The following is a 15,562-nucleotide window of genomic DNA, read 5'->3' as shown; positions in this document are numbered from 1 at the left end:
GCCTCTTCGAAACAGCTGACTAAGCCCCCTCCCGCAAACGGTCTTGCACTCCAGATTGCTGGGGTGCAAAGGAGAAAAGAGCCTCCCCCTCCTGCATTCGCCAGAGCATCTGGAGCCACAAGAAGAATCTACCTGGAAGCTGCAAGGTGGGCAGATCCACCTCTGTCTGGGCTCCCAGGTCTAAGAGCTGGGTCTCCCCTCACCCGAGGCCCACACCTCCTAGCTCTGCGTTTCCCTGCACGCCCTCCAGCTCTGCGCTCCCCAGCCTCCCGGGCGCAGCACAGGGCTCCCCCCACTCCCTCGCTCCGCCCAGGTGCGATTTGTGGAGGGGCGGGGGAAAGTGGCTCCCACCGCAGCCTCCGCTCCTGCGCTCTCTTTCAACCACTTTGGACCCCTGTTTACTCGCCGCGCGCTGGGGACTCCCCTCTACCCCGCACACACGTCTCCCCCTGGGAGGCAGGAGTCCCCTTCCTACACTGCGGCTGTGGAAACATCCTTGACTCCTGAGTGCCTGGCAGGGAAGGTGGGCGTGGGTCTACCGACCTGGCTGCGGAGGTGAAGGAGCGTAGAAGCAAGCGGGTGCCAGAGAAGAGAGCAGACTATGGTCCTCTTAGAGCTTGGAGAAGCATCCCTAGTCCACGATCTGACCATTCAGTCACCACCCAAGATGCCAACGCATTCAGATTCTCGCGGGGAGGTTTGTTTGCTTCTGGGGAGGGAGATCGCCCCATCCCAGGCACTCAGCAGCCTGCCTTCCCAAGTACCCAAGGGCCCGGCATTCCGGGGCTCCATTCCTTGTCTCCACGCGCCCCCAGGTACCCAGCCCCTCCCCCATCTGTATTTACATACCCAGGCCAGCGCCCTCCGGACTCAAATCCCTTTTCCTCTTCGTCAGATGGCCTCTCAGGGCTGGCCGCTCGCCCACATTAGCAGTACCTTTTCATTTCCCTCAACCGTGGGCAGATCTACCCGACCCTCAGCTTCCTCCTCCACCGCACGAGCAGCCTTTCCCTCCCTGAGCCACTTACTTCACCCACCCATATCTGCACTTGCAGTTCCTACGGCGCACAGCCGCAAGCCACTCCAAAGGTTTCATTGCCGAGTTGGGGGTGGCGTGTACAAGGATGGACTGACTCCCATCGCGCTGGACGAAGCTTCAGGGGTGGCCGCAGCCATCCTCCATGTCCCACCTCTCTTATTTCACCTTCTCTGTCCCTACCCAGCTCCTAGAGGCAGGACGAGCACTGCTGGGTCCCAAACCCTCGCCTCAGGAGCCAGAGCTGCGGGGAGTGAAAAGTCGACTGGCAAGAACACACAGAAAGAAATGGGCAGATGCATATGGCAAGAGGGGCTGGGGGAAGGGCAAGAACTAAACCTGCAACTTGCACAGCACGGGGTGAGCACCGCGCAGGGAAGGGGTCACAAAAGTTTGCAGACTATTGTATAGCAGCCAGCTTAACAGGAGCAAAGAGGGTCGACTCTCTCTCTCCAGGAGGAGGTCTCTCCCAGGGTCTGCGCAAAAGGGATCAGGGAGGCTTAGACAGGCATGGCTTAGAACTGGTGTAATAGTTCTCCTCTACTTGTTCCTTGGAGGGACGGCCTAGGTACCCGGGCAGAGGGATGATCCCGCGCTCTGCGAAAAGCAACAGGCGGCTGCACCTTACCTTGCGCCAGTCCCGGGCCGGGGTGGCTGCTCCATCCTCGTGGCTCAGGGAGGAGGCGTTGGGTGCGTATGCTTAGGGGTGTGCGCGCTGCCAGGGCTGCAGCGGCCGCCACCTCCAACCAGCTGCAAGCCGAGCTGCCCACCTGGGACCGGGCCGGCCCGGCGGGCTTGGCTCCCGGCGAAGGCGGCGGCGTTGGTGCGCGGCGGCTGGGGCGCGGGACGCAGGCAGTGCGTGGCGCGGCTGGCGTCTTCGGGCGCCGCCACCGAGCGAGGGTGCGGCCCCGGGCCGCCGTGCGGGGCACGACTTGGCTCGCGTTGCTGCGGCGGCCGCTGCAGACCCTGCTCCAGGCGCCGTAGCCTTGCAGGAAGAGCAGACAAAGACAGGAGAGAGGCAAAGCGCCGCTTGCCCAGATGCAGTCGGCTCAGTCAATAGAGGGAAATCGCCTCCAAACCCAGGCTGGGAATGAGGGAGGAGGGGCGAGGCGGCTGGGGACTAGAAAAGCAGCAGGGAATTAACGTGACAGTCAGAGCCCAGCCAGCGCCTCGCCGGCGCTGCTCTCTCGCCTCGCGGTTGCGGGGTCCGGAATGGAGAGAGGAGACGGGGGCTGAGCGTTGGCTGCCGGAGACCAGCTGAGGTAGGAGTATTAACTCCCTCTGCTGCTCTCGCCTTCCTTCCTCGCACCCCCTTACACAGCTCTACTTGCAGCAGGCTATGGCCCCATTCTTTCTCCTATTTTTCTAACTACTGAGATCAGAGCTGAATTAAGCTGGTGAAAGGAGCAAAACGTGCAATGGATTGATTGCCCTCCTTGGGGGAAAAGCGGAGGCTTAAAATCAATTCGACAAATGAGTGTTTACTGGGTGCCGAGTACTGTGCTCCGCTATTGTGAGGGAGGGTTATGAATAAGGTACCCGCCTCCCGCCCCAGGGTCCGTTGTCAGATCTCAGAATCAGTTTCCCCTGCAGTTCTGGAAGCCCAAAGTTTCGGGGTTGAGTTGTGGTCCCTGATCCCGATCCTCAACCAATCTAGCTTTCTAAATCAGAAGAAGGTGGAATTCAATTTTCCTTTCTCCTTCCTGGGATGACTTTAACCTGCAGCCGAAATGGAGTCTATAGGCCCCTTAAAAAAGCGCGCGCACGCCAGTGTGTGTGTGTGTGTGTGCGCGAGCGCGCTCGCGTGCGCGCGTGTGTTTTAAGAGTAAGTCAAATTAATGGTTTTAGTGATGTTCTTATTTCATGATTTTAATTATTTACCATATCTGCAGTAGACACCAGTTTGGGGCAGAGGAACCCGCCTCTCCAGACTCTACAAATACCACCTTTTTTTTCTAAAGCTTTTTTCCGCTACCCCAGTCCTCTGACTCGAGGCAGAAATCTTTCCCCTTTCTTTGCCCTCTCAGAATTTTATTTGCCAATCACTTGCGGAACTTATATATTTATAGATTTATCTCTTCACTCACATATGACTATTCCCTGTGCTTTTTGTTTGTTTGTTCTCACTGCAACATCCAGCAGTGTTTTGTATCTAATGGGTACTCAAGGAAAGCTTATCCAGTTGAAGGTCATTTTCTCCTTCTGTATGAGCTAAATCTCAGTGTCTCTAGAATTAAAGAGACTCCAGGGATGGAACTTTTGATTTAGGGTGTGGTGGAGGGAGCCACACATACAGTTAGACTCACAGCCCCTTTACTGGAAAGGTAATAAAGTATTTAATTCATTTCGGTCTCTAGACAATCAACCTTCTCCCACTGACCACCCACCTCCGTTTCCTGAATTCCCAAAAGCAAAAGAAAACCAAACTGCTAAGCAACTGCCTAGAGCAAGACATATATGTTCAGCTGCCAGCACCTAGAGCAAACCCATTCCAAGTGGAGAATGACCAAAAAATCTTGATTATTTCTTGACCTGTGTCAAGTATGTTGAAAGCCTGCCAAAGTTTCCTCATTTCTATTGAAGCACTCTTATTCTGGATGCATTTTAGAACAGTTTGAACAGTGTTACATTGCTCAGAGGTGAAGAAAATTGCTTTGTAGTTTAAGGATATTTAAGATTTGTTTGTTTGTTTGTTTTCTGTCCCACCTTCTACAAATTGCACGATAGATACCTCAGATCAGGAATGCTGCATGAAAAAGTATGTCCATAATGCAGGAGATTAGACTACATGACTCTTAAGATATCTTCTGTCTCTTAGACGTTATGATACTGTGATTTAAAAGATTGTGGTTTAAAGTTTGTTTGTTTTTTAATTTTTGTTTTTGTTTTTTAAAGGAGATTTTAGAACACAAACATAGATACATGTGGATAGCAGGTATGTAATTTGGTGTAGTTTTTCTGAAGGGAAATTTGGCATGCTATTGAAAGCATAACATTTTTGCATTTCATTTTTCCAGTGACTCTAATTCTTCAAATTCATCCTCAGGAAATAACTAAGGTTGAGCAACAAGATTTATCTACCTGGATATTCATTGTAGTGTTGTTTATATTCGTGAAAAATTGAAAAGAAACAAAACTAAACTCAAATGTCTACCAAGAGAGGAATGGTAAAATATTTTGTAAATCTATACAATGGAATATCAGTCAGACACTAAAATGTTGTAGGTGAATATTATCATGATTTATGGTTGTAATATAATTTTAGTCAAAAATTTCAGATGCACAAAGTGAGAAGTAGAATAGTAAAAAATAAAATCTGGAGTTGACAAATCTGGGTTTGAAACCAGGCATTTCTACTTGCTGACTATGTGATTATGGACCTGAACCTCCAATACATCGACTGTATAATTGGGTTGATGTTATTTACATTGTAGTATTGTTGCTATTAAGTGAAATAGCATTTATGAAGCCCTTAGCATGGTGCCTAATGCATAGTAAAATCTCAATATATTAAATAGATTTATCTGGCAAACAAATGTATAAACATGAGTTTAAGGTATGATATATTTTCTGGTAAAAATATATACATATATAGACTCATTTCTACAGTAAGATATACTTCAATATTACCAGTGGCTATCTCTGTTGGCACTGGGATTTGGGGTGTCTTAAAAAAATTCTGTAGTAATCATAAAGTAAAATTATATAGTAAATAACAGTGGAATTTGTTTTTAATTTAATTGTCTTTTAATTAAAATACAACTATGGACATAGGAAACCTCTAGATTTGGAAGTTTTCTGTTTTTGTTGATTCATCAACAAGTCATCAACATTACTTGTTGACTGTTGGTGTCACCCATGCTATAAAAAGGATAAATGACAGGGCATGGAGTTTGTCACCTCTGATATAAACTTAGATTTGTTTTGTAGCAACCAGAAGTCAAGTCCAGCTCAGCAAAATATGCTGTTTAATATAAAGAGCTGATTGGTTGCTACCCTTGCCTTCTTTTGACAGCCAATACAGAGAGAGGGAGAGAGAAAAAGGAGGGATCAGAAGCTATATTTCTAACTTTTGATTAGTGAACTAGAGAAGGAAGCCTAACACTGCAGGACCTTGACCTTCACATCTACTTTAGTGGCCCCTCTGGGTCAGAGATGGATGGTTTGTACAAGTTTTCTATGTATATTAAAAATGTTATAGAAATACAGGGGGGAATATGATTTATGGTGTTTTCAGTTTAACTTTCTTTAGAAATATGGGCACACGATTTAAAAATCAATATGTTCCAGAACACTTTTCATGTAAAGGAAATTCTTTGAATTTTAAATTGTATTCTCTCTCTGACACTCTTTACAGAAATGAAAATGCATTTCTCTGAGCCCAGAAATTGAGTTTCTGAAATCTGAATCACTGAGGTGCCTGAAACTCTGCTGTCTAATGGATGAATGGGTTGAAAATGTGAAGATATGATTACCATGAATCCTTTGTACAAGGTGATCCAGTTAACTACTAATAACAAACCATCCTTAAACTTCTTGGCTTAAGATAACAGCCATCATTTATTTAGCCTGAATCTAAAATTTGGACAAGGCTCACTGAGTAATGCGCACCTCTGATCCACTTCCCACATGGCTCGCCATATACCTGACAGGCTGTGTTGGCTGTTGGCTATTGGTTGAGCATCCGACAGGAGTTGAGAACCAGGGACCTTAGTTTCTCTCCATGAGGGGCTCTCCCTGTGCATCACACCATAGGTTCTCAAAGACTTCCTCACCTCATAGCGGTTGGGTTCACCAGGAGAGCTCCAACAGGGGTCAGACCCTTTCCAGATAATGAAAACCTGAACAATTTAGCCTTATCAATTGTACAAATTCATCCAGTCTTCAAACAGTATCATAAATTTTAGCCCAGAACACACCAGGCAAACTGAACCAGTGAACTAACGAATCATTTGAATGATTTAGGCAAATGGATCAATTTTTCTTTTATTTGTTGAGATAATTTCATCAACAATTGGAGTCTTAGTCAATTAAATGAATTCATAATAGTTTCTATATTAAAAAAATTAATGATGTCTTCACATAGGGAAGACTAAATTTCTCATTGTATTTTTAGAGGCCTCTGCAATTTAACTCTCTTCCCAGTCCTATCTCATCACCTCCTCTAGTCTCTCATATTTATCCATCTTACCTGAGCCTTGTTTTGACTTGTATTAGGGCTGAATGTTGAGAAGTCTCCCTTTCTTACTAGACTCTAAGTTCCTTGAGAGCAGAGACTTTTTCAGTTTATGTCCCCACAACCCTCAGCCCTGAGACATGCATGAAGTATGTGCTTGATATACCCTTATTGAAAAAATGAATAATTCAACATCCCTTGGCTTTCTAATTCAATCATTCATTTTCCAAAATGGCAATATTGGTCATGAGTTACTTCACAGGTAAGCTAATTAATTCCCTGAAACTGGAAAAATGTTTTGAAGTTCCACAGTACTTTAGAAGCACACGGGAACATTAATATGTGTAATACATACATTATTATTACTTCCCTGCCACATAAATGGTAAATAATCCCTTTTTAATGTGTTTGTTATGGATGTACTGGACAAATTTGCAGAAAGTAATGTATTGTTGGCTCATTTCTACTAATGGACACCTGTGTGGACTGAATAAGATGTGGTCTCTTCTAGCTCTATTATTTGTTTATTTCTCCAACTTTCAGAGCCACTATTTATACATGCTTCTTGCCAGAAAGGTGACCATGACATGAGAATCGGCCTTCTTGGGGTTCTATGTCTTAACAGATAGTATGGGTACCTATACAATTCTAGGAGTGCCCCAGCCACATAATTACTGTGATGTAACTACAAAGCTACATGATCTAATAGAGAATCCTTGCCCCAAAGTGGAACTGTCTCTCCTCTGGAAATTTTGTATAAGAAAACTGGGAGGGTTGGGTTAACCTCTCTGGTAGCTAAAGCCGCAAGATATAAATCATAGGTGCAATGAGCAGGTATATTGTCTGCCATGTGGAAAAAGCCACACTGCAGTATGAGTGATAAAGCTGCCACACAGGTACAGATGTGAGAGACAGGGCAATTCCCTGTAGCTTCTATGCCCCTGGATACAGCTATTTAAAGGTCCAGCCATGTCTCTGTTCTTCCCGTAGCTTTTTATGTATCCACTCATTTCAATAAGTTCCCCTTTTTACTTAAAGTCATTCAAATTTTCTTTCCATCATTTGGGACCCAAAAAATTTCAACTAATGCAACATCAAAGAAAGATTTGAGGAATGACTCTCAGAAAATGTTTAATTAAAAGTTGGAGAGAAGTATTTGGGGATGCTTTGATATAAGGCTTACATTTTTCAAAGTTAAAAGCCCAAAAGCAACATAAACTGAACTATTTTTCAAGACAGTAAAAATAGGACCTTAAATGTGAAAACGTGATCCCAGTGTTTGTAATTTACTAGAATGTAGACTTCATGAAGGCAGAGATTTGGATCCTTTGCTACTATATTCCAACAACTAGAATAGAATTCTACGTAGGGTAGGATATTAATATTTATTGAATAAGTTGATGTATTCCCTTGTTGCATCTCTTCCTTAATCCCAGTAGGAATATGAAAAATTCTCATTTATTGAACTCATGCTATAAAACAGCCATCGTGCTAAAATGTTGTCAAAATTTCATTTTTTACCAGATGTTGGGGTGGGGATGGAGGGCAACTGTTCTCATAGATAAAACAGTTTGCTCAAGGGCACACAGGTTCTATATATTGAGGCTAGGGGTTAAACCCAGGATCACCTGTCTCCAAAACATGTGTTTTTTCTACCATCCCACAATCACATATTAATGTGTTTCTTTATAGGGCAGAAATCTTTCCTGAGGTATTAAGATGTAAGGTGTAGAGCTAGACTGGTATTTTGCTTCATATATAATTGCAGCTTTAAATATCAAGGGTTTAATGAATAAAGAATTAGTTCCCATTTTATAGACAAGTAAGTGGAGGTCTATGGTGTTGCCTCAGTATTCATCAATGTCTTCTCTGAAAGTCTTATTATCAGGATGGAAGCTCCACTCTTGCTCCTCTTGCCTTCCCATGAAGAGACTTCATAACATCTTAGTCTCTTGTAGATGTTGCTGCTCTACCACACAGCTTCCAACTGCAAGGAAGCACCTGCTTCTCTATGCCTGGTCTTTTGACGAGTGCCAGGGGACTTACTGCTCCATTACCAATAACTGATGAGAGTTGATGGATAAATATCCCACATGCAACTCCTCTTTTGAGATGTCTCTAAGGCATGTTGTACACTGTGCCCCAGAAGTCCTGTATATGATTAAGCACTCGTTACACACAACACTAGCTTGCCCAAAAGCGAACCCTTTATTGGCTTCCTTCCCATCCTTGTCTCACTGCCCTAACTCTACCAGAATTTTCCAAATAAATTTCTTGAATTCACACCCTTATCCCAAAGGTTTGCATCTGGGATACCCCCAGATAAGGCATGTCTCTGGCCCATTCACTCTTGAACTCTAAAAGAGAGGGTCAAATTACCTGATTGATCAGTTTAAAAGAAGACACTGAAAATTATACTTACATTTATCTCTTTTGAAGATATCAAGTACATAGGACACAAACGTGTTCAGACTGCACCCTGCCATGTGCTTAAGGACTTGCACTTTGGGGAAGGTCTTAGTCACTGAATGAACAAGTCAGTTTACTTCAAAAGTAAGGTATTAGGACACATCAAAGTCCTTATAGATCTAAAATCACGTTTCCAATCAACTTTATTTGCAATACAGTAGACATTTTAATTTCCATCAAAATTAGCTTCACGACTCATAATAGGCAAAAGGTAGAAACAACCCAAATGTCTCCATCAACTGACAAATGGAAAGAGAAAATATATTATAGCCATATAATGAAATATTACTTGGCCATAAAAAGGGATGAAGTACTGATACATGCTATAGCATGGATAGACCATGATACTATGGTAAGTAGAATAAGAAGTCAGTCACAAAAGATCACATATTGTGTTATTCTATTCACATGAAATGTCTGGGACAGAGAAATTTACAGAGACAGAAAGTAGATTAGTGGTTCCTTAGGGCTGTGGTATGAGTTGGAGATGAAAAACATGATAACTAAAGAGTGTGAGGTTTCCTTTTGAGGTGATAAAAATGTTTTAACATTGACTGAAGTGTTGGTTGTCCCATATCTATCAATAAAAGCCATTGAAGTGTATTCTTTAAGTAGATGAATTATATCTCAAAAAAGTGGTAAAAGCTAGCCCCACATGGTGATGCAAAATGTTAATGTTGTGTGAAAGATACATGACAGCTCTGTGCTATCTTTGCGACTCCTCTGTAAATATAAAACAGTCATCTCTTAAGGTTGTAATAATCAATTGAGATATTATATATGACACCACTGTACCTGGCAAAATACTCTCTTTCCCCCTCCTCCTTCTCCCTCTAACTAAAATAGGGACCCATGTGGAGATATATATATACACACACATATATATATACACACGCACCTGTATATATATATATATGTATATTATATATACGCATGTATATGTATGTATATATATACACATGTATATATGTATATATGTATATATACACGTGTGTATATGTATATATATACACGTGTGTATATATGTATATGCATATACATATATATATACACATATGTATATATACATATATATATACATATGTTCCTTTTTCTAAACTTAAAAGGAACTAAGGAAACCACAGACAAGCCATCTAATCCCTTCAGGCTTCAGTGTTTTCTTCCGTAAAATGAGAGGATTGGCTTGAATGTCTCTAAAGTTTCACTCAGGCCTGACATTCTCTCAAAATGCAAGCATTTTCCTGAAGTTTACTGACAAGCAGTTGCCAAACACCAGAAGAGTGCTGATATGTTGCTAGCTAATATTATCTCTCTTCTGTTTGCAGCATTTTGCTCGGAGATCATCAATGAGAGCAGTTCAGTGTTCTGATGTCTGCTCTGAGGAAAGCTTTAGAGAACACAGGAACAGGGAGTGATACAGAGGGTAGATTCCTCCAACATGAGCACAGATGCTGTTGCTCTGTTATGATGTTCATGCAGACAAAGAGAGACCAACCGAAGGCTAGTCTTAGTGGCTGAAAGATGAGTATTACATAAGTGCAATTTTACTTTCTGCGTTAATCTTTGCTGAGGTAATTGTCTTCATTCTATTTTCAGTGTGTTGTTGGCAGTGTTGCATGGCCTACTGACAGTTGCTCAATAAAAATAGAGATCTTACCCTAGAGAAAAAGCACAATATTTACTCGCAGCCAATGCCCTGCTTCTACGAATCATGGTACTCATCAGTTCCTCAAGAGTTAAATGGAGACAGGTACCTGCTGGAGTTTTAACAAGAATCAAAGTTGAGTTGTATGTACAGGTTGTTGGGTATGTCTGACACACAACTTTGTATACAAGGAGCCATTAACGATTTCAGCAAGCAGAGATCTTTCCAAAATGAGAACACCTGAAAGTTATATTCTTCTCTTCACACACCACATATTCACTTTTAGGTCACCCTTACCCTCCATGTGCACCACCAAATGCAACCAAATGTACCTCCTAAGTAACTATCTAATGGCCCACAGCACACCATCTCTCTCCTCTCTTCCCAGCTGCTGTCTTGAATCATAACATTATTATTTCTCATCTGAGTACTTCAGTATTCTCCTAAAAGGTCTCACCATCCCTAGTTCTCCCCTTACCTCCCTTCCATTCTCTGCACAGCAGTTGGAGTGATCCTTTTAGTCTGCTAATGTGACTGTGACATGCCTTGCTCAAAATTCTTCAATGGTTCATGATAACATTTTAACTTCATTACACAGCCCACAAGTCTCATTATAATCTCCTGTCTGCCTATTTCACTAGCCTTACCTCCTGTCATTCTTCTTTCTTCTGTGGTACAGCTGAGCTTAGATGCTCACAGTTCTCCAAAATTCACCATATTCTTATGCCTCTCACTGAAATACAGCCTGGAATCTGCAATTCATTCAGCCAGCTTCTCATCTTTTGTGTGTCTCTCACTAACACCCTCTTGAGCGCCCTTTCCTGATTCTCCAGGCAGACCTAAGGACTGTTTCCTTCTCATTCTCAATGCTCAATCTACATTCTTCCAACACGGCAATAATCAAACTAGCATTGTCCTGGTAAACTCAAGTGCGATCATCTAAAGGCTGAGACCATGTATTGGGTCTTCATCTCCTTACCATCAAACCAGATACAAGGTGCTCAATACATGCCTAAGGAAGAGAATGGAAAGAACATTTACTAAACACCTAAAATATGTCATATGCATACTTGTAATTTTTACTAAAGCTATGATATTTGGAAGGTGGGGAACAGGGAGGGAAACAGTGCATACTTTATGAGCTATATCTGGTAGAATGATAAAAGTAATGAGAGGAGGGGAAGATAATAATAAAAATCATGTGTTTTGAAAAGTAACAAACCAGAAAGAAAAACTAATAAATCATGAAAGGGAAGGCAAACTAAGCATAATATTAAGGAAATAAGAACTTTGGCTCCAAGTGACTTTCCCCCTACAGGGAGTAAAAAGACTCTGGAGTCCTCACTATTAAAGCCTCCTGCCATATTTAAGGATGGCCTTGATGATCAAGCATTAGCATGCAGAATGGATTGGAAAGTGTCAATATCCCAAGTAAGGGGAAGTTCAACGATCACTTTTCATAACCTGCAGAGATATTAAAAGAAATTTTTAACTACACAACTGTATATCCACAGAATTTAATCACAGGTTACAGCAGAATTTTTCTCTTATTGTCTTAAACATCAAAGACTTTGACTTTTAGTGGGGAGTATTGAGAGGTGAGGCTAGAGAAGCAGCAGAAAGGAAATTATAATGAGACTTGAAGACTGTAATACAGAGTTAACATTTTAACATAAAGGATATGGGGGCCATAATATAATTTTGAACAAATTGTGTCACAAGCACATTTTCAAGCTAGAAATCTCTTGACAGTTGTATTCAACATAGTGGGAATGTGTAAAAGGGATGGGAATAGTGAGACCATTTAGGACTTTATCACAGTACTTGTATTAGTCCATTTTCACACTGTGGTTAAAGATATACATGAGACTGGGAAGAAAGAGAGGTTTAATTGGACTTAGAGTTCCACATGGCTGGGAAGGCCTCAGAATTATGATGGGAGGTGAAAGACACTTCTTACATGGTGGCAGCAAAAGAAAATGAGGAAAAGCAAAGTGGAAACCCCTGATAAAACCATCAGATCTGGTGAGACTTATTCACTATTACAAGAATAGCACAGGAAAGACTGGCCCCCATGATTTGATTGCCTCCCTCTAGGTCCCTCCTGCAATATGTGGGAATTCTGGGAGGAACAATTCAAGTTGAGATTTGGGTGGGGACACAGCCAAACCATATGAACACTCCAGGTAAGAAAAGTTGCTGTTCTAAATCAAGAAGACAAGAGGGCATGGGGAGGCATAGACCAATAAGAGAAGAAGGTTCTGAGGTAAATTAAGGCATATGGCCTTATCTAAGTGACCCATGCTATGATGGAGTCCAGTCATCCCTTCCATGTACTAACTTAATGAGGCATTTCTAGCCCTTCAGGATTGCCATAACTAAGAGAACCCCAGACCCACGGTGGCAGACATGGTTAGTTGTTCACCCAATGACCATCATCTTCTTCACCATTCTTCCAGTAGAGCCCATTTCTCATTACAGAAGCTGAAAATCTACTTTCTCAGATGCCCTTGCAGTGAAGAATGGGAAACAGACATGATTCCAGTCAAAGGAACCTAAGAAGAAGCTTGCTGGGAGATTTGTAGCAAAGACTTTTCTCCTTATAAAAAGATCACAAGAGAAACAATATCCTTATCCTACTAATCATGAGCTTTGCCGTGTCTATATGTGCTAGTTAGAATCAGTGCAGCCATCTTGAGACCTTAAGGGAAAAACCAGTATGGGGAAGTGGAACAATGGAAAGAGCCTGTGTCCTTACTGAGGTCAACACCTACATCCAAACTTTGGTTACATAAGATAATACAAAATCTCATTTTAAAAGTTCTTACTACTCAGAGTGAGGTCAGTGGACCAAATGTATCAATATCACCTGGAACTTGCTAAAACTGCAGAAGCCTGGGCAGTATTCCAGAAATACTAAATTATAACATGCATTTTAACAAGATTCCCAGAATAAGTTTAAGCCACTTTTAATTGGGTATTTAGTTGTTTGGAGTTGGAGGCATCCTAATTAACATACGCACTATACACACAGTTCCTTTCGTAACTAGAATTGATTGCATTTTTTGTTATTCTACAATATTTGACCACCTCCTCTATCATAAAACACATTTTATTTTGTCATGTGTATGTAGAATGGTTAAAACTATCTATGATCATCTGACCCGTGCAATTTACACATTCTTTAAGGGTAGGCTGTATATCCTATTCACTTTTGCATTTCCCTTGCTACCTAGCATTAAGCCCTGTGAAAATTAGTCATTGAAATACTTGTTGAATGAAAGAATAAAGAGTAATCATTTCTTTGAAATTCCTCTGGCCAATGAGAATTTTAGACTTCCAATAATTAGGTACAATGGATTTCTAAGGTATACTGATGATCTGCCTTAGGCTGTGAATGTATTCCATTTTCTTATGCAAACACATTTCCAGATAGAGCCCTGTTCCACAGAGCTCTTCAGAGTCAAGATGCTCCATAATCTTGGATCTTCTTTGTGGTGGGCCACATCACTGCCATTTTCCTAAAGCTTTATTTCCTCATTGTTACTGGAATAATGAACATCATCTCAAGGTTATCCCTGTTAAAATCACCAAATCCAGCCCTATTGGTACCACTCTAAACACACAGATTCTTAATTTAAAGTAATCAATGCCACAAATCAATCCACCATTTAGTATCAAGAACTGACCACTGAATAAGGTCAGAAAAGAAATCCCTGGCTTCCTAGAATTCACGAAAAGCCTAAAAGGGACAGAAGCATTCCATCCAGGTGACTCTGCTTCCCTTAAATGGCTCTGGAAGTGGTCAAACTTAGAGAAGCTTAGAATGCAAGGCTAAATATAGAAAATTGATTTATCTTTTTCATTTAATAAAAAAAAATCTATAGATTTCATAAAGAAGAAACCCTGCATATAGGTCATCCAAATAAAGAAAACACACAGATAAACAGAGAGAGACAGAGACACATAGAGAGACAGACAAAGAGAGATGGAGGGAGGGAGAGAATAGCTCTTAGCCATCTTACATCACATGCACACATATGTAGCCATGTCATTTGACGTTATGCTCTATCTATTATTTGTAAATATACCTTTATAGCCCATCCAATAAATCTGTGTGCTTGCCTGCTTCCTCAACATCTGGCAAAGACATAGACATTGTAGTTATGGTGATCAAAGCTCAAGAACTAAAGAAGAAGAGTTCTAAGCTACGGTTCCAGCTCCGTACTGAGGAGAGGTTACAGGTGGACCTATATCAGCCTCAGTATATTTATATAAGTACTTCTTTAGATGATGAACACCCTTCCACTTCAAAGTTGGGAGTGGATGAGAAAAATCATACAATTACTTAGAGGAATTAGTTTCAAAAACTTCTTAGGAGTTTTGTAAAATAATTTAGAAGAGGTTGTTACTAAATCTTTCTGTCTGTTTTGACTTTTTTATCTGCTTATGGACAGCTCTAATTGGGCAAAGAAACAAACGTGATGTAGCAAAATAATTCTCAACAGTGACTATAATAATTCAATATTTTCAACCAAAAGCTAAACTTTATTGCACCAAATTGCCTGATAAAGCTCACAAAACACACACACACACACAGCTGTGGCTATAAGTCCTCAATTGTCCTTTGAAAATAGGCAAATTACAGAAGCTATTTAAGGATCTGAGAATGCCCAATAGCAAATTATATCTGTTTAGATTATGGTTTAAATTGACAAAATCAATTCTCTAATTGGTAAGGGCATTTTTTTCTCACAGAAGGAACTAATTTTATGTTTATATTAATAAGATAGTTTCGAGACACTATTCATTTGAAATTCACTGAAAGTTAATTCCCCAGAAAGAACTTGGTTAACCAATTTATAGAGTTTCCAACTTGGGTAACAGACGTCTTACTCATATTTATGATAAACACACAGGAAGCAAGAGAGCCCCAAGAGGTGCAGTGGCTTGCCCAAGCACACACAATTAGAGGCAGAATCAGGGCCACAGACTCATTGTCACTTTTGCTTAGAGCAGTGATTCTCAACTAGTGGCAATTTTGTCCCCCAGGGAACATTGAGCAATGTCTGCAGATATTTTGCATTGTCACAACAAGCAGGAAGGCACTAATTGTATCTAGCAGGTAGAGGTCAGGGATGCTGCTAAACATCCTAAAACACACAAAATAGCTGTCCAACAAAGTGGTGCCAAGGCTGAGAAACCCAGCGATAGAGTCACCTTCATGTGCACGCAT

The 15,562-nt window shown here is 41.6% G+C and overlaps 1 protein-coding gene and 1 long non-coding RNA gene across 9 annotated transcripts in view; one reads left to right on the top strand and one right to left on the bottom strand.

Moving 5' to 3' along the window:
- LRRC3B (leucine rich repeat containing 3B) overlaps window positions 1-2,050 on the bottom strand; it is a 94,049-nt gene extending 91,999 nt beyond the window's left edge. For 3 of the 7 annotated variants that reach the window (XR_010155528.1, XR_001713216.3, XM_001164973.7), the window contains exon 1: window positions 1,665-2,050. The gene's annotated coding sequence lies outside the window, so the exon portion shown is untranslated. Of the gene's footprint in view, window positions 1-543; window positions 823-849; window positions 1,409-1,664 lie in introns of those variants that run through there. The other 4 variants (XM_009445037.5, XM_024355353.3, XM_054680456.1 and 1 more) reach the window with 4 other exon arrangements.
- A 165-nt stretch (window positions 2,051-2,215) lies between these two features.
- LOC750140 (uncharacterized) overlaps window positions 2,216-15,562 on the top strand; it is a 33,559-nt gene continuing 20,212 nt past the window's right edge. Inside the window, exons 1-4 of one of the 2 annotated variants that reach the window (XR_010155529.1) lie at window positions 2,216-2,298; window positions 3,932-3,971; window positions 4,083-4,203; window positions 5,394-5,530. This is a non-coding gene — a long non-coding RNA (uncharacterized LOC750140). The remainder of the gene's footprint in view (window positions 2,299-3,931; window positions 3,972-4,082; window positions 4,204-5,393; window positions 5,531-15,562) is intronic. The other variant, XR_678846.4, reaches the window with a different exon arrangement.

Source organism: Pan troglodytes, chromosome 2 (genome assembly GCF_028858775.2).
Source record: "Pan troglodytes isolate AG18354 chromosome 2, NHGRI_mPanTro3-v2.0_pri, whole genome shotgun sequence".
In the NCBI taxonomy this organism is placed as follows: Eukaryota; Metazoa; Chordata; class Mammalia; order Primates; family Hominidae; genus Pan; species Pan troglodytes.
Note: the sequence above shows the minus strand (reverse complement) of the source record. Positions and strands in the feature narration are given on the sequence as shown.